Source organism: Protopterus annectens, chromosome 3.part0 (assembly GCF_019279795.1).
Source record: "Protopterus annectens isolate FY-2018-M chromosome 3.part0, PAN1.0, whole genome shotgun sequence".
Classification (NCBI taxonomy): domain Eukaryota; kingdom Metazoa; phylum Chordata; order Ceratodontiformes; family Protopteridae; genus Protopterus; species Protopterus annectens.
This window is the reverse complement of record NC_056731.1, coordinates 1743307829-1743320611: the sequence shown is the minus strand read 5'-3', so window position 1 is coordinate 1743320611 and position 12783 is coordinate 1743307829.

Genomic DNA, 12783 nt, shown 5'->3' with positions numbered 1-12783 from the left:
ATAAAGAAACAAGGTTGTTTCAAAATTTTCTGCTACATTAGCTGAATCTATGTTTTGCGATCGAAAAAAAAAAAGAAAGAAAAAAATAGGAACGTGCACCACTGGTCCTGGCTACATGTGCATCTTATTGGCTGCTATCTGTAGCCATATCAAAGTACAGATTCAGTGGGTGCACTATGATTGGTTGTAAAGCATACAATCACCCAAAATGCAGTTTGTTGTTGCACTTGCCAGCATTACGTTATGTGGAGGAATAGTAAATTTAAACTGCCTCAGTTTCTTCAAGACATCCCCGATTTTGACTCATATTTCTTCTATTCTTCGTAAACTATTTTATTTTCTGGTAAGTCCGTGACAGTCACTGAAGATTAGAGTAAATTTGTAATGCCAGTCATTTGAGTTTCATATTTCTTATTGACAAAAAATGCCTGACTGAAGTAGCAGGTGTCAAGCCAAGTACATATTCTGACAAAGTACTGTGTGTGTGTGAGCGCGAGCGTGTGTGCAATTCCGAGTATGAATGTGCGATTGCAAATAAGTACATGTACCCTGTTTTTGCAGAAAGAATAACTCGCAGCTTCCCAGATTTTACAAAACATTCTTGAATTTTTTTCTGATATTTTGACCTATTTCTTCCACTCTCAGATCTTCACTTTCAGAAAAGGTAGAGCCATTACTCAAAACTGGAATTTCCCCTTGTCAGCGTGTCATTACCAAAATCAAGGACTATAACAAGAGAACTGCCATAAAAGTTAGTCCTGAGGCAAGTTCTCTTAAATATACTTATTGTCACATGTGTCATAGAAAATTAGGATGATTATAAAAATAAGTGCAGCAAATGGGGGCAAACAAGTTATTAAATTCAAAGGAACAAGCTTGGTTTGACAGGTGACAGCTAAGGTTCAATTCTGGGAAAAGAATGGTGCTGCTTATTGGAATTAATAACCCTAATAGACTATATAAGCTGAGATGGACACAGCTTTAAGTCTCAGAACATCAACAAGATTTAGCTGGTAACAAGGGTACTGGAACCAGAATTTTGCAGATTGTCCGGATTTTTCCCTCCTATTATTCATTCTCTTCTATGCTTGTGTGGTTTTCTGGTAAGTCATTACAGTTGCAGTCATTAAGTAATCAGAGGCATCTGAATTTCAGGCATTATATCCTTCAGAGTACAAGCTATGCAAAACCTGTTATTTTAGCAACTTTCTAAGTGCTGGGATCTCTGCCTCTTACCGCCAGAATCTGAGATAAATTCTGAAATAATCAGAGCCATTTTTTTAAAATATTAGTACTATTAACTTTACACGTTAATAGAACAGGATAATGTTAAGTAGCATGCTTTTCCTGCAGGAAAAGAAGTCTGTAATTAATTATCCTTATTTACTAAGTATAATTGACTTTTTCTCCTATAATCACCCATCTTAGGAGGTTTTTAGAGGGACAGAGCAAAATTGTGAAACAAAATCAGGGATAACTGAGATCTGCATATAAGAGAAATTTTTAAAAACTTGTCCAACCCACACAATTATTTTTAGCTTTGTCCAGAATTCTTGAGCAAAGCAAGTGCAAGGTGTAATTAAGGGATCCATGGTTTGCCTTTGGCTAGGACACCTCCTTTTCATAAAACCAAGGAAGAGGGTTATGCCTGGGTACTGTTTTTCTTATTGTGGGCTGATTGATCCTGAGAGTCAATGAAAGCCACAGAATTGGTGTCTGTATGAGTCAGGAGATAACATTGGTGCCAGTCACTGGAATGTGTCCATGATGTGTGCCTTAAAGAGGAACATAGCTGTCGATTGTTATTATGCAGAACATTTCTGATTGTGGCTTTACTCAGGCTAACCGCAGAAACAGGCAGCCACACCTGCATCACTCAGCCAAAGTATTTTATTAACTTTTTTTCCTTTCTTTTTTCCATGCAGTTATCAGTCGCAGCTACAACTCTTCTTAATCTTTGTGCTTTCTGCTTTATCGCACCCATGATCTTGAAAACAAATAACAAAACTACAAAGACTCTGTGATTTGTTGTCTTAATTGTAGTGGGTGAGACTGACAGAAAATCCCACCATTTTGAACAAGGGAAGGTTATGGCATTAACAGTGTTTGAGAGTATGTGTTTAGTGGCATTGTGAGGAATGGTCCAGTTTGTAGTAGGGATTTTTTTTTTAGCCTGGTAGGCAAACAACTAGCTCCCAACTGTTCTTGATTTTACCTCATATTCTACTCTTTCCCATATAAAATGTTTGATTTTCTGGTAAATCACTGAAGAATAACGTCAGTAAGTAATATTAGAGCTTCATGCTTCTTTTTGTTCTTAAAATGAGTATTGATGCAAAACCTGCTCTCTTAAATTTTTAAATGAATTAGAGCAATATTTAAAAGTTGTCCTTGATTATGTATTTATGTTCTTACTTAGTTTTGACTTTGTTGTTGATTAATGAGTAAAGATGTCAAGAGGTACGCCGCATATTCATACCAATCCATATGATTTTTGCCTTATATTTTTGGACAGCTCTTTGTAAATTTTTGTTTTTCTGGTATTTAATTCAAGGTTGCAATGACAAACATAATGACATACATTTGAGTTTCAGACTTAATAGCTTTCAGAAGATACATGAAAGCATAATGCTATTTGGTAGCTCATTTGTTTTATTTTGTTTTGTAAAATTCTGACATCTGAGATGTACACAAAATAGCTATTATTGCTGGGGTTGTCTGATGAGAAATACGAATAATTATTTTGGCTTTGCAGGACTGATTTAATTTATGTTTTGTAACAGGGAATACTTTAATGTGTAGATACTTTTTTCTATGGAACAAAGAAAAAGTTCAATACCTTGCGATTATTTTTATTGCAGTCAGATGTCTGACGTTTACGCAGAAGTGGCTATAACTACTGGGTGGGGCCTTCTGTGGATGAAAATAACTGACTCTTTTATTGTTAGTTTGGTTTAATCCATCACTAATTTGGCTTTGCAGGACTGTTGTGAGTTTGCATGATGTAAGATGGAATACGTTTCTGTGTGGAAGTAACTAACTTGAAGCACATTACTTTGACTATGATTGTCATTTTTCCACAATCAGATATTTGAGGTGTACAGAATCAGTATAGTAACTGTAACTGATTGGTATAGAGGCTTACTGTGAAAAAAGTGACTTATCCCTGCTGTTGTTTGATTACTGTTAATCAGCACTCACTGATTTGCTGTAACAGTATTAGCATCACATAATGTATAATATTTGTTGAAATCAGTATAAAGTTAGTGTTATATGATTGCATTTAAAAGTAACAAGTTGGCTGTGATTTGTTTCCTGTTACATCACAAGCATCAGCATTGCACATAAGTGTCTGTCTCCAAGGGTCTGCCAAGAGCAGGATGTGTATGAAAACAACTGCGCATTGGCACGGTGGTACAGCGAGTAGTATTGCTATCTCATAGCACTTGGCTATAGTTGAGTTCTTGAGTGTGGCTTCTTCTTTGTGGAGTTTGCATGCCTTTCCTGTCTCTGTGTGAGTTTATCCATATACTTTGGTTCCTCCAGCACCTCAAAGCCATGACACAGGTGAATTGGCATGCATCTGTCTGTATGAGTATGTGTGTATGCATCTACTGATAGAGGTGACTTTTATGGGTAGTTTCAGTATGTGTGCATTTGTGGATTTAAGTGCGAGTTCAAAAATAATGTCACATATTTTATCTGTGGAAATGCTCTTTTGCATAGCAGTAAAAAAAAATTAGCAAGTGAAAAAGGAAAAAAGAAAATTTATCAAGTAACTATCTTTCAAATATAACACCATATATGCACCATCTAACAGTCAGACTCTCAAGAGCATTTGGCAACCTGGTGGCCCCCACATCCCAGGCAATATGAGTGTATCTTCTGCTCTGAATATCATAGAGTCTAAAACCAGCCCTGCTCAGAGGTGTGCACAAAAGATTGATGTAGTGTGCGTGTGTGTGTGCGTGCGTGCGTGTGTGTGTGTTGGGGGGATAGTGTTTTTATTATTTATTTAACTTTCATTACAGATCTCAAAGGTATGCACAGAAGGTTGTTATAGCTTATGTAGGGTCAGTGTGTTGTAGGGTCGGTGTGTTTAAGTGCAACAACTTGGGCTACACTACTGTGAACGTTATTTTTCCCCACCTTCTTCTCAGTCAGACATTAGATCTGTATACAGATGGCTAAAGTTTTGGTGGTAGGCATAAGGAAACATGCTGTTTATATGGGTATGACAGCAACAGCATGAAGTATGTTATTGCATTCTGTTTAACTTTCACTTTCATCCCACTGTTGACAATGGATTGGTACACAGAAGGTGGATGTCTTTTTGGAGGCAAGGTTGAACAGACATGCTATATAGATGTTTGGCAGTGGTCAGTTGAAGTATAACTGCAGCCATTTGTGCCTTGACTTTCATTGCAAAGTAAAAGTAGAGGAATATACAAAAAAGTGACCATTTGTTAGGGGAGGAGTAGGGAGGCAGGCACTACTCCAAAATATGACATATATCCTCACTAATATTTGTCCTCTCAATTTATTGTGAACTGTTATTTTGTCAGAAACAGCCCATTTCTTAACTGAAAGAAAAATATTGACTTTCTTTTTCTTACTCATGTTTTTGTAAATCAATGGTTAAAAACAATTAAATGCACCTCAGAACAATCATAACCCTGTAACCATTCCCAGACAACTAGGTTAATTTAGCTATTTATTCTACAGTTCTTACTGTGCTCTCTTCACCTGTTAGGGTGCGTTGAAATAATGCATGAGAAAAGGAAAGTTGGACAAAAAGACTGGTGAAAAGGTTGTTTAAAAAAAACTCCAAGAAAAGCACCAGAAAGTATCCATAATGCTCAGCAGTTCAGGGGTCAGTTATTGTATAAATACTAAACATTTAGAGAAAAAAAAATCACTTCTACTCATGCCAGACAGAACAGGTAAAATCAAACAATATCAACCATTGACTATGAAGTTTGCAGATGACATTGTGATCTGTAGTGAGAGTAGGGAACAGGTGGAGGACACCCTGGAGAGGTGGAGATATGCTCTAGAGAGAAGAGGAATGAAGGTCTGCAGGACTAAGACAGAATATATGTGTGTGAATGAGAGGGAGGATAGAGGAATGGTGAGGATGCAGGCAGTAGAGGTGGTGAAGGTGGATGAGTTTAAATACTTGGGATCAACAGTTCAGAGTAATGGTGAGTGTGGAAGAGAGGTGAAGAAGAGAGTACAGGCAGGATGGAGTGGATGGAGAAGAGTGTCAGGAGTGATTTGTGACAGATGAGTACCAGTAAGAGTGAAAGGGAAGGTCTACAAGAGGGTAGTGAGACCAGCTATGTTATATGGGTTGGAGACAGTGGCACTGACAAAAAGGCAGGAGTCGGAGCTTTATGTGGCAGAGTTGAAGATGCTAAGATTTGCACTGGGTGTGACAAGGATGGACAGGATTAGGAATAAGTATATTAGAGGGTCAGCCTAGGTTGGAAGGTTTGGAGACAAAGCCAGAGAGGCAAGATTACGTTGGTTTGGACATGTGCTGAGGAGGGATGCAGAACATATTGGGAAAAAGATGCTAAGGATGAAGCTGCCAGGTTACTGGAAAAGAGAAAGGCCAAAGATAAGGTTTATGGCTGTGGCGAGAGAGAACATGCAGGTGGTTGGTGTGACAGAGCAAGATGCAGAGGACAGGAAAAAATGGAAACAGGTAATCCGCTGTGGCGCCCCCTAACGGGAGCAGCCGAAAGAAGAAGAAGATCAGTAGTAATGTATAGAGCAAGAAGACATGAGTTTGGAATTGGGAGGATAATACTAGCTGCTGTTGATGTCAAGCTTTTTCTGATTCTGACATACTAGTTAGTATTGTTGGTTCACAGTACTTCTCCAGTTTAGTTTTTATAGCTTTTATTCAGGGAAGCTCCTGTGGAGATCTTGTAAATCATCCCTGTATATGTTTTTTTGCCAGATACTCCAGTTTCCTTCTATATCCTACAAGCATGATATGGGTGATTTAATGGTCGCCCTAAGTCTACATGTGTGTGAGCTTCCTGTGATCATATTACTTATTATATGTTTGTACATAACTGACTACTTTAAAGCAAGCATCCAAGCAAGTAATGGCGCCCCCATGATTTGAATTAACAGATGCCAGAAGGTTTATCTAAACCCAAATTTTGCAAGCTGCAAGACTTCTTCTTATCACTGACTAAACAGAGCCCTAAACCACTATACTGTACAGCAGAGTAGCAATTGCTTGATCCAGGCAAGTAGTCTTTGGATTTTGGAAAAGTTTCTCCCACTGCTTAATAAATATCAATGCAATGCTGTTTTGTTACTCTCTTCTACTATTTTTGAAAGGTTAGTTATTCAACAGTGGACTTTACTTGGACCAGTTTTATGCCCTTCCAAGTACTGCTATTGTTTTGCTGGAGTTTGCTGACATTACTACTTTTATAAATGAAATCAAGTGGAATTATGATAATGACAGTGTATCAGTAGCTGTATTTTCAAGTGGAACTGTGATGATGGTATGATTTCTCCATTTACAATTTTTAATTGTTAAAAGATTGTTTTGCTTCTATAACCCAAAATGTCTGTATGCAAATTTGAATTATGTTCTATTTATTGCTTTCTACAAGTTAAATGCTAGTAGTTTGAAAGCTTGTAATGCAGATTTTGGTAGCAAACTGAGGTTGATTAAAAGAACAAATGCAGTGTGTATTAACCCCAAAATGCTTGGACATGCCAAACAAACTAGAAGCATGGAAGATATGTTTTCAGTCTAATTCTAATTATAGTACTGACAGCCCACTGTACACCCTGATATGAATTTGGAAATAGCCAAGGTATGTAGTTTGGCTATTTTCAGCGTCATAATATAAAGTGTATACTGAGCTGCCAAGACCATGGCCAGAAACAGAATGAAACCACAGAGTTCCAGCTATTCGGCAATTACAGATGTTGTTTAACACAATATAGTTTGAGTATTGCAATATTTAAATACCAGACAGAGTATTGCAATATTCAGATGCCACACAGGAGTCCAGGTATTTTTCTAATGTTGCCTGTTAATCCTGCAGTCTCACATTTTTGTATTCATCCAAGTTCCTGCCACACAGACTAGCAGTGTGAAGAGTATACAGCAGTATCAGAAAGGTGGAGCTTCAGTATTTCAAGAGGTAGCATGCCCACCTTTTGTGTGGAAGGCTGTGGGTTCTATTCCCACACCAAGATGAGTGTGTCATCCTTGGAATGAGATACCAAAGTGAGGTTCCATCTGCTTGAGTTGGTGGTAGCTCAGGTGTAAGTAAAACATCCCATGGCACCTATCAAAAAGTGTAGGTGTTCCCCTAGTAGTGTACTTACCACCTTTGGTTTCCCCTGAAAAAAGTCGCAAGTCTAATGGGACTAACCCAGTCAAAAAATGATTAAAAATAAATAAATAAATAAGACCATACATTCACGTGAAAATATGTGCATCACTCAGACATGGAATGGAGTAAAGAAAGGTACTAAAATAATTCTGTAATTTTATATGAAATTTCAGTGGAATTATTTTAATGCAACTTCAGCTGTATACCACATGTATGCTATTTTATCAAAGCAAATATTTAAAAAAAATGACTTGTTAGAGTCACTAGGTACCCTTCTGAACCTCTGCTCCCCAACCTTCAGCATCTTTTGGCACCCCTGATGTTGGGGTGTGCATGGATAGCATGGTTTGACCAGTCTGAAGTCTTTGCTACTGGACTCTTGAGGCATTTGTTTTTGTTAACCCTCAAATTCCCATCACAATACAGCTTTGCTAGAAAATAATATCTGTGGTAGCAAACAATGCGTCACCTCCAAAATAGAATATGAAGCAAAAAACCCCGCTTAGTATGTAAAAGCACCCTCCCACGACAATCATGTGCAACCACTGGCACAGCATCTACCATTATTGAATGTTACCTTCTGTAGCAAGTTTGACTGGTGTCTGTATGATCTGTACACATAAAACTGTTTAAACCAAAGACACCAGTTTGATGACTGTGTAAGTGCATCTCTAATAATCTGTACTTAATTACTTTAGTTATATACCACTCCATTAGTTATGTTTCAAGATATGCTAATAACTTTTAAGTTTCAGAAGCAAAATTCCCATGAACAACCTTTTTTTAATCTTTACTTTAGTGGCTGGTGACAACTTATTTTGCATATTATGTTGTCAGCAATACTATGGTATTAAGCATATGGGTTTATTCCACCTACAAGAGTGACTTTATAAGAAGAGTCCTATCATGATTTGAAGATATTATATAAAACCAAACTACTTTCCTCCCAACCTATTTTATCTGTTTTCAATTTCAGAAATCTGTTTTATTATCACATCATCTGTGCCTTGATTTTCAGAGGCCTAAAAATTTGGGCTCAAACTTTTACTATGGCCTTCTTAACTGATTTACTTTTTATTGTTTGTTTATTTATGCATTTATTTGCTTATGTCTTTATTTACTGTAATTTTTTTTTTGAAAACTGCTGTTCATTTAACAACTAAAGATCATTACTATACTTGCAGTTTTCCTTTACTTCACAAAATGCAGTCAGCTCCTATTATTCTGTTAACTTTCTATGCTAGTGGTACCAATATTTAAAATATCTCTGATCTGGGGCTATAACTTGAAGGGCCAAAACAAGATTGCAATTACACAGCATTTAACTACATACTAAAAAATGCGGTGTGACCATTTCCCCCGCTGATTCGCAGTATACTATTTTGCCTAGTCACCGTAAGTAATCAAATAATATATAAAAACAGTCCAGCAACCACAGACTACCAGTTTCCGTTGAAAATGCTGTTTTTTTTTTGTTTTGCTTTTTATTTCAGGCAACCTCATGCACTATAAACCAATGATAAAGGCTGTTCCTTTCATTAGTTAGCAGCACAAGTAGCAATACCTCTCAAAGGTACCTCATTATAAGGAACGTTTTTCACTTTCGGTTTTCAAAGATCCATGTTACCTGTTTCTACTACCACATCCACAGCAACATCATGTAGAACTGAATGTGTATTGCTGTCTTTCCATACATGATGTCAGAGCTTCTTAAGGTGATCTTTCCACAACCACCTAACCCAGTGTCACACTTTCCCACTTTTACCCCGATAGTCAACAAGCCAGACTGCGCCCCCCCCCCCTTTGCAAATTCCTGGATCTGCCACTGAGAGTTGAGGTTAAATGGGAGTGAGCAATCTTGGTTCTGGCTGTTGGGGTTAGGAAAGGTTTGATTCTATATAAGGAGCCTATTTTTCTGTTGACAGTTTTAATGGTGTTATTTATATGGTAATCAAATGTAAGGTTATTATCAATGGTAATTCCTAACAGTTTAGTGGTAGAGTCAGGGAATATAATAGTGCCATTATTGGAAGTGACTGAGAAATCTATGGGGGAGGACTTAGTAGTGGGAGTAAAGAGAAGGAGCTTGTTTTTTTTGGCATTAAGGAGGAGGCGGTGTTTTGTAAACCATGTTTCTACAATGTTAAAAATATTTTGAGTAAGAGAATGTAGTTCTGATGGGGAGTAAGCTGAGTATACTAGCGTGAAATCATCTGCATATTGAATGCAGGTGGCTTGAGGAATTGCTACATGGAGGTCATTGATAAATAATGAGAAAAGAAGTGGTCCAAGAACAGAGCCCTGAGAGACTCCGAGGGTGACTGGCAGAAAGGATGAAATTTGATTTTCCCAGAGAACTGCCTGTTGCCTGTTGCGAAGGTAGTATCTGAACCATTTAACAGCCTGAGAGTCAAAGGAAAGGGATTCAAGAATATTGATTAGAAGGGTGTGGTTTACCATGTCGAAAGCTTTTGAGAGGTCAACAAAGAGTGCAGATGAGAGGATGTTTTTTTATTGCGGTTTCTATTGATGGTATCTGTAAAGGATAAATGAGCAGTTGTGGTACTGTGTGATGGCCTAAAGCCATGTTGGCAGTTTGCTATTATGTTATGTTGAGATAAATGATGTAAAAGTTGTTGGTGAATGCATTTTTCCATAATTTTTGCTAAGGGTGATAAGAGAGCTATTGGCCGATAGTTAGAGTAGTCATTTGAGTTCCCACCTTTGTGCAGGGGGATAATGTGGGAGGTTTTCCAAATGTCTGGAATGGTTCCCTCCTTAATTGTCCTATTTATAAGGATGGATATAGGGTAGGCAATTACTTTGGCTGCTTTTTGGAGATATTATGACGGTAGCTGGTTGGCAGAAGGAGTACAAGGCTTGAGTTTTTGGATGCATTTATAGATGAGAGTAGTGGAGATGGGTTGTAGTTTGAATGTAGGTAGAGTGCCTGGTATGGTGGTGGGAAGGCTTGAGTTGTCTGGGATTAGTTGACTAGCTAGTGATTGTATGGTCTCAGTGAAGAAAGAATTGAAGGTATTGGCAGTTTGATGGGGGGTATTTGTATCGGTATCAAGTGGGGTGGGTGTTCGAGAGTGCCCTGGGGAAAGGACTTTATTGATACTAGACCAGAACTTCTGGGGATTATTTTGGTGAGTTTGTTGCAGTTTACAGTAGTAGTTCTTTTTATCTGTAAGTATTGCCTTTTTTGTACTATTTCTCAGATGCCTAAAATTTAGTTGATCAGAGATATTTCTGTTAGCTCTCCACTTAGCCCAAGCTTTGTTCCTAAGCAAAATTTGATGTCTGGTTTCTTTAGAAAGCCATGGGGCTGGGTTAGACTTCATTCTAATGGACCGTTTAGGTGCATGCCTATCCAGGATAGATAAGAATTTAGAGTTAAGATACTTTACAGCCTCTTCAAGTGGTAGGGTTTTTAAAGGGTTCCAGTCACAGGCACTAAGTTCATTTTGAAATAATTCTGAGTTAAAGTATTTGGTAGAGCGTGCTATCCTAAAGGTGGGGAGGTTGGGAAGATCACTTTTTTCTCTTATGATGTAGGTCAAAATATGATCACTTACATCGTCTGGCAGTGTTCCTACCTTGTAAGATTGTTTCTGTCTATTTATAAGTATCCAGTCTAAGGTGCTCTCTTTTTTATTTGGTTTGTTAATTCTGGTTGTGGAGGTGATAGTTTGGCTAAAGCCGTGGAGGTTAATATGAGAGGTAGGATTTTCAGCGATGACACCTTTCCAGTCAATATTAAAGTCACCTAGTATTATTGTTTCTTGGGGGTAAGTTGAAGACACCCAGCTTAGTATAGCCTCTATTGTAGTGATATTATTTCCGGGTGGTAGGTAAATACAGATAATGTATAAAGATTTGTTTGGGTTGATTTGAAGTTTGGTGATGAGGACTTCTGCGTTACTATCGTTGGTTGGATTATATGGTAAGGTGGAGATATGAAGTCCATCTTTGAATAGAACTGCTACTCCACCCCCTTTGCATTTTGTTCGATCTTGTCTCACTATATTATAACCTTGGGGAATGATTTCATTATCTTTAGTCTCTGGTTTCAACCAAGTTTCAGTGAGGCAGAAGATGTCAAAGGAGTGAATATCTAGAAGGGCATTGAGGTGGGCTACTTTATTATTAATGCTTTGGATATTTAGATGTCCTATTAGGAAAGAGTTATTGAGTTTGGGGTGGGTTGTTAGGGTAATGGGGTTGGTAGGGCCTGGGTTGGGGTGGATGTCACCATCTTTTAAGGAGGGATTATTTAGTTTTATTACTAAATTATACATGAGGTTAGTTTGAATTTTCACTTTCTTTATTGTGGGTTTATTGTGTTTAATGTGGGAGAGTCTATGGTATTTAGGTAGTAGGTAGCTGGGAATGGAAGTTATATTATTATGACTATTAGGGGGTATATGAGTGTGAATTGCTGTTTGTTTTAGAGAGTGGTTAAATGGTAATAGTACAGTTTTTCAAAGGAGGTGAGAAGGTAGGTAGAGGTGAGAACAGTTGAAAGTATAACTACAAGTGTTAGCTTGGTTAGATTAGCCAGAGGCATCTTGTTGAGATTATAAATAAGAGGAGTAAGGAGTTGGGATTGAAAAATAGGAAAAAAGAAGACAAAAGGATGAGGGAAGTGTAGAGAGGAGGGCACTAATACGTATTAGTTAAGAGTAAAGGGATATGGTAAGGTTCTCAAGGAGTGGCTTACTGTGAGTGATTGTTAGAAGGAAAAGGTGTGGCTAAAGTTTATGGGATGAAGTGATGTATGGGATTGGTTGGAAGAGAGAGATGGCATGGTTAGGGAAGTATAAGTGTAGGATCTCTGGGGTGTGTGGGAATTGGGGGTAGGGGAGCGGAGTGAGCCCGTAGGGCGAACGGAGCAGGTCAGAGCTGAGAGAGACTGAGAGGCAATCAGTTATGCAGAGAGACTGTGTTCTACAGGCTTAGGATAGGTAAGAGACACTTTCTGTTGCTACTTCTCAGAAAATGGTGAGCATAGATATAGCTGTGTAGGGGAGAAAGGTATGAGTAAAGAGTTCTATAGCAGAGAGAAAGGTATTTATAAATAGTTCAATGGCAGGAAAAGTAAGTTTAAACAGAAAGTTAATTAAGGGGGCCAGTGGCTGGAGTAGTAATTGACAAAAAAGCTGTCTAGTTTCTAAAACTCTCAGACTTAACCAGGATAATTCCCTTTACAACTTTTCATGGGGTGGGGGTAATTACTTCAGTAAAAAGTACAAGCAGGGATAGCAGAGAAAGGCTGGTCTACAGAGCTAGTGGATTTCTACTTCCAGTAAGAAACAGTTTTCCATGCCTTGAGATCTGCTGCCCTCTAGTGGTAGATGAAGGGAAAACACTAAATCCACTAAGATAGGAGGTGGGGGGAGTA